This window comes from Bos javanicus, chromosome 25, assembly GCF_032452875.1.
Source record: "Bos javanicus breed banteng chromosome 25, ARS-OSU_banteng_1.0, whole genome shotgun sequence".
NCBI classification, from domain to species: domain Eukaryota; kingdom Metazoa; phylum Chordata; class Mammalia; order Artiodactyla; family Bovidae; genus Bos; species Bos javanicus.
The window spans coordinates 12,820,918-12,837,718 of NC_083892.1; the positions used below are offsets into that span (position 1 = coordinate 12,820,918).

Genomic DNA, 16,801 nt, shown 5'->3' on the forward strand with positions numbered 1-16,801 from the left:
CGTTCCTGGGATTCTCCAGGCAAGAACACTGGAGAGGGTTGCAATTTCCTCCTCCAATGCATGAAAGTGAAAAGTGAAAGTGAAGTTGCTCAGTCGTGTCCGACTCTTAGCGACCCTGTGGACTGCAGCCTACCAGGCTTTGCCATCCATGGGATTTTCCAGGCAAGAGAACTAGAGTGGGGTGCCATTGCCTTCTCCAAATGCATCTATATTTAAGCTGAATTGAATCCATATGTCTATTTTTCAGTTCCTTCCCTTGGATTTAATGCTTACTCAAAATAAATTCACCCAAAAAGTTAATATTTAATTTCCATTTATTTGCAATCTTCTTTGGAACCACAGTAATTTTTCTGGAGAAAGAAATGAGGAAAAGTTTCATCCAAATATAATTTATTTAATTTTAAAAATATATTTTAATATGCATCTAGCGTTAGGAATAAAATTCATTGTGAATAAAAAGAGGAGAAATATTTTCTCAGAGTACTAATAATTTGATATGAAACATAGTTCTTTGAAACTTCAGCTCAAAGTAACAAAATTACCTCTGTAACTGTCTTGACATTGATGACCACCAAGCTACTATTCTTGCAGGTATTCACTTTATCCACAAATATCTTTTCCCTAACATTCACTGAGCTCTGACTGTGCAGCAGTTTAGGTCAGTTAATCCTCAAAACATTCCCATGAGTTACATTTCATTTCTGTACACCCATTTCACAGGCCAAAATTCTGAGGATCAAAAAAAATTGCCTACAGCTATACAATTAGAAAGATACAGACAGAGGGCTCAAAGATACTGCTCTCTGGGTTTGGGGCCTGTGCTTTGCCAGTACACTGGGCTGAACCTCCTTGGAATGAGGCTTCTTTTTGGCCTCTGAAGTTACACAGATACATTGTCATACACTTTCCAAAAGTGTTACCTAAGTAGCTAAAATGTCCATGGAAATCAAGAATGGATCATTACTAAGAAATCTAAAATTTAACTTTTTTCAAAAGATCAAGGAAAAAATTTGTATGATCATATCAATAGACACAGACGAATATTTGATAAAATCCAACAGCCACTCCAAATTTTAAATAATCTACTATAAAGGAACAATAACATATATGAATACTACTTCAGACCAGAAGAAATTTTTTTTTTTTTTAATTTGGCTGCACCAGGATCTTTAGTTGTGGCATGTGGGATCTAGTTCCCTGACCAAGGATCAAACCCAGGCCCCCTGAACTGGGAGCACAGAGTCTTAGCCACAGGACCAACCAGGTCCCCAGAAGAAATATCTTAAAATGGAAACAAACAGTCCCACTAAAGCCAGACGCAAGACAAGACCATTATTGAACTTTCTTCTGCAGAAACCTTACAGCCAAGTCCCAGAGCTCTGGAAACCAGACTCATGTGTCCCCAAGCAGAAACCTGGTGGATTCTTCTCCCAAACAAACAACACTTTTTTTCCAGGAGAAAAGACCTAGAGCAGTTGAAGTATGGAAATCCCTCACTGAAATCAATTAGTCCACCAGCCCCACTCACATACACAGTGTCTAGTCAGTCCTTTGGTGCTTCACTCTTTGTTAACAGCGAGCCAGGGATCACCAAGCATATGTATATGAGGACAACGTCTAACAGACAGGGGGGAGGCAGGAAAAGGAACTTCCAGGAAACAGAGACTGGCTATTGTATGTCTTTCCACACCATGAAAAGACCATTTACACACTTTTACCACACTCCAGCAGCTGGGATATAAACAGGCATCTTCATTTGGGGCTTTGGATTTCACACAAGAGATTCAAAGAATAAGACACAGAGGAGAATGTGTCCACCATCCAGTGGCGGCCACAGTGGCTCATACTCGTCCCACAGAGCACCCATACCTATGGGCTTGGTCCTTAATTTCCTTGGTTTGTCTTCTTTGTAACCTGGTTCTCTAGAGCTAAGTTGCTTCAGTCATGTACAACTTTTCGATCCTATGGAGCGTAGTCCACCAGGCTCCTCTGTCCATGGGATTCTCCAGGCAAGAATACTGGAGTGGGTTGCCATGCCCTCCTCCAGGGGATCTTCCTGACCCACGATCGAACCCACATCACTTACTTCTCCTGCATTGGCAGCTGTGTTCTTCACCACTGGGATGTGAAGAACATCCCAGTGCCACCTGGGATTCTCTAGACTTGCTGGCAATTCTGTGAACTATAGAATAGATTTCAATAAATTCCTTTGCTCTTTAATAAACCAGAATCAACTTCAGTTGCTCACCCTCAAGCACCTGTCTTGCACTGATCTCCAAATTGTATTATTAGCTGGAAAGCAATATGGTAAGAACAAAATCATTTGAAAGTGAAAGTGTTAGTCACTCAGTCATGCCCAACTCTTTGCAACTTCATGGACTGTAGCCTCCTAGGCTCCTCTGTCCCTAGAATTCTCCTGGCAAGAATACTGGAGTGGGTAATCATTCCCTTCTCCATGGGATCTTCCCAACCCAGGGATCAAACCTGGGTCTCCTGCATTGCAGGCATATTCTTTACCATCTGAGTCACCTCAAATAAAAGCAAAATCTACTCACAAAACAGTTAGAACTAGACATGGAAAAACAGACTGGTTCCAAATAGGAAAAGGAGTACGTCAAGGCTGTATATTGTCACCCTGCTTATTTAACTTCTATGCAGAGTACATCATGAGAAACGCTGGGCAGGAAGAAGCACAAGCTGGAATCAAGATTGCTGGGAGAAATATCAATAACCTCAGATATGCAGATGACACCACCCTTATGGCAGACAGTGACTGCTAAGTCGCTTCAGTCGTGTCCAACTCTGTGCGACCCCATAGACGGTAGCCCACCAGGCTCCCCCATCCCTGGGATTCTCCAGGCAAGAACACTAGAGTGGGTTGCCATTTCCTTCTCCAATGCATGAAAGTAAGAAGTGAAAGTGAAGTCGCTCAGTTGTGTCTGACTCTTAGCGACCCCATGGACTGCAGCCCACAAGGCTCCTCCATCCATGGGATTTTCCAAGCAAGAGTACTGGAGTTGGGTGCCATTGCCTTCTCCGGGCAGAGAGTGAAGAGGAACTCAAGAGCCTCTTGATGAAAGTGAAAGAGGAGAGTGACAAAGTTGGCTTAAAGCTCAACATTCAGAAAACGAAGATCATGGCATCTGGCCCCATCACTTCATGGCAAATAGATGGGGAAACAGTGGAAACAGTGTCAGACTTTATTTTTGGGGGCTCCAAAATCACTGCAGATGGTGACTGCAGCCATGAAATTAAAAGACACTTACTCCTTGGAAGAAAAGTTACAACCAACCTAGATAGCATATTCAAAAGCAGAGACATTACTTTGCCAACAAATGTCTGTCTAGACAAGGCTATGGTTTTTCCAGTAGTCATGTATGGATGTGAGAGTTGGACTGTGAAGAAGGCTGAGCGCCGAAGAATTGATGTTTTTGAACTGTGGTATTGGAGAAGAGTCCCTTGGACTGCAAGGAGATCCAACCAGTCCATTCTAAAGGAGATCAACCCTGGGATTTCTTTGGAAGGAATGATGCTAAAGCTGAAACTCCAGTACTTTGGCCACCTCATGGGAAGAGTTGACTCATTGGAAAAGACTCTAATGCTGGGAGGGATTGGGGGCAGGAGGAAAAGGGGACGACAGAGTATGAGATGGCTAGATGGCATCACCAACTCGATGGACGTGAGTTTGAGCGAACTCTGGGAGATGGTGATGGACAGAGAGGCCTGGCGTGCTGCGATTCATGGGGTCGCAAAGAGTCGGACACAACTGAGCGACTGAACTGACTGAACTGATAAGAAAGTTAAAAAAAGCGGGACTAGTCAAAAAGAAAAGTTGAACTGTGATGTAGTCACAAGGAAGTCCTCAGCTAATCCTATAAGAAGTTCTGGAGCTGGGTTGGCCTGGGGCAAGAGAACTTCAACCAAATCCCTACATCAACCAGTCCTTAGGTGAAGCCACCACTGTAAAGAGTTGTGGAGTAATCTTGAGCAAAGCACCTCTTTATAGCTGAAGGCAAGTCTTAGGAACTCAGCCAAGAAACTGCAGCTGCCAATACCCCCAGCAGATGAGAGTATGAATTTTCAGTCCTGGAAGGTAGTGATCTGGTTAGCACATTACTGTATCCACTACAGTCTACCCCTTGTCAGATTCATATGTTGCAATAATTTAATCTGTGAACAGCTCTTCCAGGATTCTATTGGGATGCTTCCTGGGGTAAATTTCCAAATAATAATGAATGTGATTAACCATGGCCCCCATTACTAAAGCAGGTCTGAGTTCCAAAACTCCTTTTCTTTATACCCCCTCCTACAACTAGCCATTCTAGAATCCCCTCGCCTATGGCTAGCACCTCTGAAGGTCAAGGTGGCTTATCTGGTACAGCAATCTAGACCCTCTTCTCTGTGGAATCTGAGCACCTGGTTACCAGTGTTTCTCAGGCCAATCAAAATTACCATTAAAATTGGGCCAAAGACTCTCAAAAGACAGCCAAGGATTTCTTTGGTGAGAAATGAATGTCTGTGGTTTACAAGCCATCCAATCTGAGGTATCTTTTTTTTTTTTTTTTTTCAGTGCTGTGCTGGGTCTTCATTGCTACCTGCTGGCTTTCTCTTGTTACACTGAGTGGGCTTCTCATTGCGGTGGCTTCTCTTGTGGAGTACAGGCTCTAGGGCACCAAGACTAAGTAGCTATGGTGCATGGGCTTTGTTGCCTCACAGCACATGGGATCTTCCCTGACCAGGGGTTGAACCACGGCCCCTGCACTGGTAGGCGGATTCTTAACCACTGGACCATCAGGGAAGTTTCGTGTGTTATCTTTTTACGGCAGCCCAAATGGACCAATGCCTCCAAAGTACTTCCCATTTCTTGCCCATTTGGACTGTCAATGATGTCATCAGTATAGTGGGCCAATAGGATGTTGTATGGGATGTCCAGATGACCCAGGACCTTTGGGACTATATTTTGACAAAAGGAAGGAAAGCTAAGATAGGACTGGGGCAAAACAATAAATGTATACTGCTGTCCATCATAAGTAAATACAAAGTCTTTCTGGTCAGGGTGGAAATCAGAACATTTCTTGGATCAATGGTCACATGCCATGTACCTAAGGACATACTGATCTCCTCCAGCAAAAGATACCATATCTGGCACAGCAGCTATGTTCCAGTTACCTACTTGTAACAAACCACACAGTGCTGTAAACCAATAACAAGCATTTCAGTTCAGTTCAGTTGCTCAGTCGTGTCCAACTCTTTGCAACCCCAGGGGCTGCAGCATGCCAGGCCTCCCTGTCCATCACCAACTCCCGGAGTTTACTCAAACTCATATCCATGGGGTCAGTGATGCCATCCAACCATCTCATCCTCTGTCATCCCCTTCTCCTCCCACCTTTCAAATGAGTCAGTTCTTCGCATCAGGTGGCCAAAATATTGGAGTTTCAGCTTTAGCATCAGTCCTTCCAATGAATACTCAGGACTGAGTTTGTTCTAATTAAGGAGGTCAGCTGGGCTCAGCTGGGTAATTCTCAGTCAGGGTCCGTCATGTGGTTACAGTCAATTGGTGCCTGGGGTCAGGGTCATCACAAAGGCTTTCTCACTCAGATATCTGCTCTGTGGGCTGGGATGACTCAGGTAGCTAGGGGCTGAAACATCAAGGGTTGCTCAGGCAAATCTCAATCTCAATCTCTCTCTCTTTTTAAATTTTTAACATTTATTTATTTATTTGGCTGGGCCAAGTCTTAGTTGCTACACATGGGATCATCATTGCGGCATGCAGGACCTTTACCTGAGGCATGCAAACTCAGCTGCAGCATGTGGGATCCTGTTCTCTGACCAGGGATTAAACCCTGGTCCCCTGCACTGGGAGCACAGAATCTTAGCTACTGGACCATCCAGGAAGTGCCCTCCCACTCACTCTTTATCTCTATTTCTCTCCCTCTCCTTCTCCCTCTCCCTCACCCATCTCTCCAAATAGTCTTTCAACATGATGGACTCGGGATAGCCAGACAGGTTACATGGCAACTGAAGGCTCCCAGAGAGAGTGCCCCAAAAGAAACCAACATGGCCTTTACTATACCAATTTTGGAAGTCACTCACCAGCATCATTTCTGCCACATTTTAATCATTAATATAGACACAGGGTCTTCCTTGGTGGCTCAGTGGTAAAGAATCTGCCTGCCAATGCAAGAGACATAAGAGATTCAGATTTGATTTCTGGGTCGGGAAGACTCCCCTGGAAGACATTGTGGCAACCCACTCCAGTATTCTTGCCTGGAGAATCCCATGGACAGAGGAATCTGGTGAGGTCCATCGGGTCACAAAGAGATGCACAGGACTTAAAACTTAGCATGCACACGTGAGGGGGATGGCTACCCCTGTAATACTGTTTTTTATATACTATTCTGGCTGATGTGAGAGAGAAGGGCCACTTTAGACACTTTCTGTTGGCCTGCTCCCACTATGACAGTTTTTACTCGACAAGCCAGGGATGCAGAGTTCTCCCAAACACCTAGTATGTCCATTCCAATCACACTTGGCTATCCCTGGAACAGAGAAGTGACCTGGGGCCAGGCAGCCCTCTTCAGCTGAGAGCAAGTTTTAGAGACTCAGATGAGAGCTGTCAGCCTCCAGCATTTCCAACAGATGAGGAAATGAATATTTGTTTCAAATGGAGTGTGGCATACCACAGCATCCACTACACTGACTGTCCCTCATAGAGTTTGATGAAATTTGCTAAGGTTAAAAAAATCAAGGATTTATCTGGAAGTGGCACAGGAGAGAAAAAAAGGAAGGCCATTTACTCATTTTTCAAGAACGGGAAAAGAACTAACCTTTTGATTTATTAGTCTTAAAGAGGACTCTCTGTGAATAAGCTATTCACATTCTCATTTTTCCCACCAGAATGATACAAAAGCTATCATACTATTTCCTCCTTTCTCTTATTTCAAGCAACTTGTCTTGACTTCTAAACATCATTCTCACTCTAAATGTCAATGCTGTATATCATGACTCCCTGTGGAGGCAAAACTAGGCGTGATTAGATCTCTGTTAAATAACAATCAATTCTACTTTTGCAATGAGCCAGCTCTGAATTTCCTAAACCTATTTTTTTATTGAGAAGATACCCTGACCCAATGGCATTTCTCAGAAAAACATAAGAAGCAAACTCCAAAGCAAGCATCTAAGAGGTCAAGAAAGGACCAGAACATGAAGAAATGACAAAATGGGATATTTCAAATGGCTATCTCTTATTTACATTCATTTGTTTAATAAATGAATGCTTTAAACCCCAAAATCTAGTGCCATGAATAATTGATTCCTTATCTTCTACTGAATTACATGTGTTTGTTAATATTATTTAATTTTTAATACATTTAAACTATATGACTTTAAACAGCAAAAAGAATTAAACGATAAACATTGGGGGAAAAAATCCCCTTCTTATCCTGAATTCCATCTGTTCAATTTCCTTTAACAGTTTCTCAGTTTCTTATATCCTGCCAGATTTTCTTTATGTATATTCGAGCATAAATCTACATTCACAAAAGTGATCTTACACAAAAGGTAGCATATTTTATACATTGTTCTGCACCTTACTTTTTTCACTCAACAAAATCAATAATTTCTGATTAATAAGAACCCCAGGGTTTGGGGGGGATTTTTACAGTAAAATATTATTGGGGACTTTTTGGATAATCACACGATTGTTGTAGATATGCTAAAATGATAATTATGTATTACTTATAAATTACAGAATTAAGTCTGTCTACATGTTCCACCCCAATGACAAGGTCCTACAATAAAATTACATGACTTATTTCCATTTAATATTAAGCCAAAGGTCACTACAAGCAATGTGGTCCAAAAATCAGACCCAAATTTAATGTTTTCTTCTATCACCCCTGCCCTCAAGACTGCAGGTAGAACCATATGTGGAGAAAACGTCGAAAGTCTACATTTAAACGACTGGGTCCCTTCTCATCTGAAACTATCACAACATTGTTAATCGGCTATGCTGCTGCTGCTAGAGACGGCAGCCCACCAGGCTCCCCGGTCCCTGGGATTCTCCAGGCAAGAACACTGGAGTGGGTTGCCATTTCCTTCTCCAGTTAATCGGCTATACCCCAACACAAAATAAAAAAGTTGTTGTTTTTTTTTTTTCAATTCTACGTTGAAGACCTTTATGAATAAGGTCCCCAGGCATCACTACCCCAGAATTCCCTTCTCCACAAGACTAACTCCAAATCAGGCAAAACAGTTTACAACTGCAAGGTCATCAGTGACTACTAACAAAGACAGGTAACTTAGAACATTGTCATTTGCAAGGTCAAAGCTCTTTGCAGCGTCAGCTCCAAGGCATGCACAGTCAGTCACACAGGCTCAGGAAGGCCTCATGCTTGGTTAAGTGCCCTGCTGTCACCACCCTGAAATTCTCCATTTTTTACAAAATGCCCTGAATTTTTATTTTGCACTGCCTGCTGCCTCCTCTCAGAATGCACTGTAAGAGAGAAGGTGCAGTAAGGGGAAAAGAATGTCTCCAAAAATAAGGAAAAACACATTCCACAAAGCTTACTGGATTTAAGTATTATTTTCCCCAGGGGAGAGCCTCCATGGGGTTCCCCATAAATCCTTGCAAAAGGTTAATTGCTACTCCATAGGAACCACTATCATTTTCACAAAAGGCTACTTGTTGTTGCAAAGAGAGACAGGTAATTGGTTTTTGTGTTCAGCTTCATTCTTGCTTTGTTTCTTTTTTGTTAAAGATGAATGGCTTGTCAAAACAGCAAGAATATATTTATTTTAATTACAAGCCATCAAAAGTCCTTATTTCCAAGAGAAAAGATTACTTTAATAATTAAATTCCTTCTGCTTCTCTGAGTAATAATTAGTTAACCAAATGCTAAGTCTTCTTTTAGTGGACTTAACTACAGAGTATTAGCATTCAGGTGACTTCATTTTCAGGCAATTAATACTGGGCTTCCCCGGTGGCTCAGTTGGTAAAGAATCTGCCTGCCAATGGAGGAGACACGGGAGACCTGGGTTCGAGCCCTGGGTCAGAAAGATCCCCTGGAGAAGGGAATGGCAACCCACTCCAGTATTCTTGCCTGGGAAATCCCATGGACGGAGGAGCCTGATAGGCTACAGTTCTTGGGGTTACAAAAGAGTCAGACATGACTTAGCAACTAAACAACAACAACAAATATATGTGATACACACCAATGAATCTCCCAAGGACCTCAGGTCATGGGCAGAACTCTACAGGTATTGCAACTGTTTCCCTAGTCCTGTGTGTACCAACTATTGCCCACGGACAGAATCAGTAAGACTGCTCAAGGTCATATACTAAAGTTTTTCAAATGTTTCTATTAATAGATGCTGCTGAAATTAATAAGTTAACAATTGATATGAAAGCATTGCTGAAATCATGTGTGTGTGTGTGTGCTCACTCATGTCTGACTCTTTGCGGCCCCGTGGACTTTAGCACACAAGGCTCCTCTGTCCATGGAATTTTCCGGGAAAGAATACTGGAATGGGTTGCCACTTCCCACACCAGGGGATTTTCCCAACCCAGGTTTCGAACCCAAGTCTCCTATGTCTACTCCAACGGCAGGCAGGCTCTTTACCACTAACACCATCTGGGAAGGTTCGCTAAATTCACAGCAGCTTTTTAAATGTATTGTCCCAACCAACAAACACAAAAAAATCCTACTGCCTTTATGAAGGATGGGTCCAAGAGTATTTTGAATTTGTTAAAAGGATATTTGAGAGTGGAAAGGAAGGGGACCATCTGAGCCACATGTTCAAATCTGAATGACTCAGGATGGCGTTCAAGGCCTTCAGCATCAGGCTTTTAAGGAGGCAACAGTTTAATTTAAGGTGGCAATAAGAAAGAATTCAGGTTTAGAAGCAGATGGACTGTGCTCCATGTTCCACTCTTACCTGGGTAGCTGTGGACAAGTTAGTTATGCCTTCTCACCTGTAGGGGCTTACTCAGTAAAACTTTAATCCAATTGTCAGCTGATGGGCAGGGCTGTGCTCCCCTCCTTTAGTTGTTTGGACTGAGGTGACCCAGTCCTGGAGTCTATAGGCTTCTATTGCTGTTTTCAGCTGTTGAGTCCGTCGACTCTGCGACCCCATGGACTGCAACGTGCCAGGCTTCCCTGTCCTTCACCATCTCCTGGAGTTTGCGCAAACTCCTGTCCATGGAGTCAGTAATGCCATCCAACCATCTCATTCTCTGTCACCCCCTTTTCCTCCTGCCCTAACCAACAGGGTTTTTTCCCAATGAATTGACTCTCTTCGCATCAGGTGGCCAAAATATTGGAGGTTCAGCATCAGTCCTTCCAATGAATATTCAGGGTTGATTTCCTTTAGGACTAACTGTTTTGATCTCCTTCCTGACCAAGGGACTCTCAAGAGTCTTCTCCAAAGAGGGCTTATAAGAGCCACATCTCCCAGGACTTATGCTGTCAGTGCTTCTGTCCCCATGGCAGGCCACTACCTACCCACGCCTGTGCAGGAGACTCTCAAACACTCACAGGTAGGTCTGTCTCAGTCTCCTGGGAGTCATTGTTCCTTTCCCCTGGGTCCTGATGCACAGAAGATTTTGTTTTGTTTGTGCCGTCTAAGAGTCTCTGTTTCCCCCAGTCCTGTGGAAGCTCTGTAATCAAATCCTACTGGCCTTCAAAGTCAGATTCCCTGGGGATTCCCAGTCCCCTGGCCGGATCCCCAGGCTGGGAAGCCTGATGTGGGGCCTAGAACCTTCAAAACAGTGCAAGAACTTCTTTGGTATTATTGTTCTCCAGTTTGTTAAGTCACCCACCCAGCAGGTATAGGATATGATTTTATTGTAACTGTTTCCTTCCTACCATTTCGTTGTGGCTTCTCCTCTGTCCTTGAATGTGGGGCATCTTTTTTTTGGTGGGTTCCAGTGTCTTCCTGTCGATGGTTGTTCAACAGTGAGTTGTAATTTTCGTACTCTGGCAGAAGAAGATGAGCGCATGTCCTTCTACTCTGCCATCTTAATCTCGTCTCTCCTCACTTGGAAAATAAGGAGAATAACAGTTCCTACTTTGTTATCTCACCAGACATCACCCCAGACTCTTTGCAACCCTCTGGACTGTAGCCTGCCAGGCTCCTCTGTCCATTAGATTTTGCCTTTTCCTCCTCCAGGAGATCTTCCCAACCCCGGGATTGAAACTACATCTCCTGCGTCTCCTGCATTAGCAGGCGGATTCTTTACCACTGAGCCACCTGGGAAACCCCTATGGATTATTACAGGATCCTGGAAATAGTTCCCTGTGCTATATAGCAGGTCCTGTTGATTATCTGTTTTAGGTATAACAGTGTGTATCTGCTAATCCCAAACTCCTAATTTATTCCTCCCTCACCCCCTTTCCCCTTTGGTAACCATAAATTTGCTTTCTGTCTGTGAATCTGTTTGTTTTGTAAATAAGTTCATCTGTATCATATTTTAGATTCCACAAGTAAGTGATACCATATGGTATTTGTCCTTCTCTGGCTCACTTAGTATGATCATCTCTAGGTCCATCCCTGTTGCTGCAAATGGCATTATTTCATTCTTTTTTATGTCAGCTCCATTTTAAAGACTAGGCCACTTAGGTATGCTACTAAGTCACTTCAGTCATGTCCGACCGTGTGTGACCCCATAGACAGCAGCCCACCAGGCTCCCCAGTCCCTGGGATTCTCCAGGCAAGAACACTGGAGTGGGTTGCCATTTCCTTCTCCAATGAATGAAAGTGAAAAGTAAAAGTGAAGTCACTCAGTCGTGTCCGACTCTTAGCGACGCCATGGACTGCAGCCTACCAGGCTCCTCCGTCCATGGGAGTTTCCAGGCAAGAGTACTGGAGTGGGGTGCCATTGCCTTCTCTGCACTTAGATATAGAGAGGTTAAATAACCTGCATAGGTCACATTGCTGAGCTGGGTTTCAAACCCAAGTCTTTATAAGTTACATCCAGAATCCTTAAGGGGCCCAAAGGTGATCTGGTCCTAGGAAAGGAGTTAAAGTCAGAAAGCATTCTCTCTTTATCTTTTCTCCAGCCTCTAGATTTAAGGCAGTCTCCATATGGATGTGAAAAACGGAGGTTGTTGAGAGAAATTATGGTGGCCTACCTATGGCAATCAGGGTTATCTAAGATGTGCTTAGTTCTACCTCAAGTCAGGAGGAAAATGATGCTTAATCTCACTGCAGACCAGCACCAAAAACCACAGGGCTGCTGCCTGACCTGTGTCTTGGTGGGCAAAACTGAAACCTGCAAAGTAATCTAGAGTAGAGATAGCTCTGATGATCAGAACAATCTAAAAAAAGGAAAGGTTTGGAGAATTATTGTGACAGTGACATGGTGGGAGGAAGAATCTTTTAAGTGAAAAACTTTTGCCCAGGGATGTGAGAATTGGACTATAAAGAAAGCTGAGAGCCAAAGAATTGATGCTTTTGAACTGTGGTGTTGGAGAAGACTCTTGAGAGTCCCTTGGACTGCAAGGAGATCCAACCAGTCCATCCTAAAGATCAGTCCTGAACATTCATTGGAAGGACTGATGCTGAAGCTGAAACTCCAATACTTTGGCCACTGATGGAAAGAACTGACTCACTAGAAAAGACCCTGATGTTGGGAAAGATTGAAGGCAGGAGAAGAAGGGGATGACAGAGGATGAGATGGTTGGATGGCATCACTGACTCAATGGACATGACTTTAAGTAAGCTCCAGGAGTTGGTGATGGACAGAGAAGCCTGGTGTGCTGCAGTCTATGGGGTCGCAAAGAGTCAGACACGACTGAGCAACTGAACTGACTGAGGGGCAAAACTACAATGTCTAGACACATCTGCTGCTGCTGCTAAGTCACTTCAGTCGTGTCCAATTCTGTGCGACCCCATAGACAGCAGCCCACCAGGCTTCCCCGTCCCTGGGATTCTCCAGGCAAGAACACTGGAGTGGGTTGCCATTTCCTTCTCCAGTGCATGAAAGTGAAAAGTGAAAGTGAAGTCGCTCAGTCGTGTCCGACTCTGTGCGACCCCATAGACGGCAGCCCACCAGGCTTCCCCGTCCCTGGGATTCTCCAGGCAAGAACACTGGAGTGGGTTGCCATTTCCTTCTCCAGTGCATGAAAGTAAAAAGTGAAAGTGAAGTCGCTCAGTCATGTCCAACTCCTAGCGACCCCATGGACTGCCGCCTACCAGGCTCCTCGGTCCATGGGATTTGCCAGGCAAGAGTACTGGAGTTGGGTGCCATTGCCTTCTCCTCTGCTAGAATTTATTAATACAAAAGTCTGCTTCCCTAGATACCAACTTTTGACATTGTTGCCCAGAATATACATTAAATATAGAATTCACGATGTAATACTGTGCAGTACTGATGAAGTATTTATTTAGTACCTGGGAAGTGTTTTCTTTTGCTTTCATTATAAAAGCAATATAAGTCAACGGTAAGAAAGTCAAACAGAGAAGAACAGAATAAACTGAAATGTAAAGGTCTCACCCTACACCAACCACCCATTTCAACTCCCCAGAAGCTATTACTTTTGTTAAGGGCTTTTCTATGTAGTCATAAGGAAATAATGCCTGTTAACTGGTTCTTTAAACAAATGGGACCATTCTATACATTACTGTTTTGAAGTTACTTTTTGTATTTTATAATAGCCTGGATTTGGTGTCTTGTCACATACAGCTTGGCAAATAGATGTGGAAACAGTGGAAACAGTGGCTGACTTTATTTTTGGGGGGCTCCAATATCACTGCAAATGGTGATTGCAGCCATGAAATTAAAAGACGCTTACTCCTTGGAAGGAAAGTTATGACCAATCTAGACAGCATATTAAAAAGCAGAGACATTACTTTGCCAACAAAGGTCCATCTAGTCAAGGTTATGGTTTTTCCAGTAGTCATGTATGGATGTGAGAGTTGGACTATAAAGAAAGCTGAGCACCGGAGAATTGATGCTTTTGAACTGTGGTGTTGGATAAGGCTCTTGAAAGTCCCTTGGACTGCAAGGAGATCCAACCAGTACATTCTAAAGGAGATCAGTCCTGGGTGTTCATTGGAAAGACTGATGTTGAAGCTGAAACTCCAATACTTTGGCCACCTGATGCAAAGAGCTGACTCATTTGAAAAGACCCTGATGCTGGGAAAGATTCAGGGTGGGAGGAGAAGGGGACAACAGAGAATGAGATGTTGGATGGCATCACCGACTCAATGGACATGAGTTTGGGTAAACTCCGGGAATTGGTGATGGACAGGGAGGCCTGGCATGCTGCAGTTCATGGGGTCGCAGAGTTGGACATGACTGAGTGACTTAACTGAACAGCTTATAAGTATTGTATGATATTCCACTTATTAGGGATGCAGGAAGAAGTTTTGACTAGCCTCCTAGCATAAGAAATTCAGGAGAAATATCTGCAAAATAATGACAGTTCACAAAATTATATGATTAATAAACATCATACATAAGTTCCCCACAGAATATAAGTTCTACGGTAGCCAAGTTTTTAATCTGTTTTGTTCACTGACAAGTCATGGGTGCCCAATAAATATTTGTGGGGTAAATATATTTTCACGTATATATGGATCTATATAGATATTTTAAATTTCCCTATATATTGACCAATCATCCTCCAAAATTACTGCTTCATTATATACTCTTACAGGACTTCATCTGTAGAGCTCAGTTTATTGAAAATAGTGAATGCTTGTGTATTAGTTTCCAGTTGCTGTAACGAATTACCACAAATGTAGGTGCTTAGAACAACCCAAGTTCATATATTCCAGTTCTGGGGGCCAGAAGTGCAAAATCGGTTGACAAGAATGTATTCCTTCTGAAGCCCTCAGAGGAGAACTCATTCCCTTGCCTTTTTCAGCTACAAAAGGCAGCATTCTTTGGCTCGTGGCCCCTTCCACATCATTCCAACCTCTGTTTCCATTGTCACATCTCCTTCTCAGACTCTCACCCTCTGGTCTCTCTCCTTCCTTTATATGGACGCTCATAATTACAGTGGGCCCACCATGACAATCCAAAATACACTCCCCATCTTGAAATCTCTAAATGAATAATGTCTGCAAAGCCTCGTTTGCCACATAAGGTAACATATTCACAGGTACCAAGGGATTAAAACATGAACATCTTTGTGGAGCCATTACTTTGCATATCACAGCTGGGAATCAGGTTTGAATATCAGAGTTGTTACTTCAACATGCATATCCTTCATACATGTTGAGTCCCTACTTATCATGTCCTGAACTAAATGCCCTAACTAGTTGACTGGTCTTGGCCAAATTACAAAAGCTCCTTGGACTCCATTTTCTCACTTGCAAAAGTGGAGGGATTCACATGAGTCTCATAGGAACGGCTATGTGGAGAATGTCTGCAGACATTCTTTTCCATTTAATCAACATTTAGGAAATACCATATACTGTTTAAATCTTGACAAAATGTAAGTAAAGTACTAGACTAAGCAGTAAGAGGTAGAGAAACAGATCCTCTTGCTGCGTGATCGGTTGCACCCAACTCTTTTGCCACCCCATGGACTGTAGCTCGCCAGGCTCCTCTGTCCACAGGATTCTCCAGGCAAGAATACTGAAGTGGGTTGCCATGCCCTCCTTCAGGGGATCTTCTAGACCCAGGGATTAAACCTCATCTCCTGCATTGGCAGGCAGATTGTTTACCACTGAGCCATCAGGGAAGCCCTGTAAACTGCTGATGTTGATATAAATCGGTACAGGCTTTCTAGAAGGTGATGTGGCACCATGGATGTAATGAAAACCCTTACATATGTTTGTTCTCTTTATCCTACTAAGTACCCACTTCTAAAGTGCATCTTACGGGCATGGTTGAATTTATGTCTGAAGATACTCAATAAAATAGTATTTACAATATGACAGGGGGAAGTGGAAACAGGCTCAATGTCCACTAATAAGGAATTAGGTAAATGAGTATGGTACATTTGCATTGTAGAAATCTCATCGGCCATATATCTAAGAGAATTTGGGGGCTTCCACGGTTGCTCAGTGGTGAAGAATCCAGCTGCCAACGCAGGAGACACAGGTTCAATCGCTGGGCTGGGAAGATCCCCTGGAGGAGGGAATAGCAACCTACTTCAGTATTCTTGCCTGGGAAATCCCATGAACAGAGGAGCCTGGCAGGCTATAGTCCACGGGGTTGCAAAAAAGTCGGACACAACTTAGCAACTAAACAGCAACAGCATTTCTTACAACTGAATGTGACTGTACAATTACCTCAATAAAACTGTCAAAAAAGAATTTTGTAGAAGAATATTAAATACCATGTTCACAGATTTATCAAATGAGAGCAACAAACTCTCGATTTAAATCAGAGTTACTCATTATATCAGTAAAATAAGTATGTGTGGTGAGAATTTATATACCAAAAAAAGACAAAAACTCAAAGCGTAGATGATGTTACAGTAGTAATTTCTGGTAATAGAATAACAAATGATTTTTATTTTTGCTTACTTATACAGTATTTTTTATTTTCTAATCATGGAGGTTGGGGGAAAAGGGAGGTACACACAAAAGAATTCCTCTAATTAGATTACAGGCATTTCTACCTACAGAACAAATACCTAGGTGTCCCCCTAGTGGAAGACTAGACAAGGCTACACCGGGTACACCTGGTTGCGACTTTTTACAGAGCTAAGAACCCACCTTGGAGAAGGAAATGGCAACCCACTCCAGTATTCTTGCCTGGAGAATCCCATGGACGGAGGAGCTTGGTGGGCTACAGTCCTCGGGGTCGCAAAGAGTCGGACACGACTGAGCGACTTCACTTAAG

At 43.1% G+C, this 16,801-nt stretch overlaps 1 long non-coding RNA gene across 2 annotated transcripts in view; it reads right to left on the reverse strand.

The window, feature by feature from the left end:
* LOC133238258 (uncharacterized) overlaps nt 1–16,801 on the reverse strand; it is a 41,314-nt gene that overhangs the window by 23,839 nt on the left and 674 nt on the right. The window lies entirely within an intron of this gene.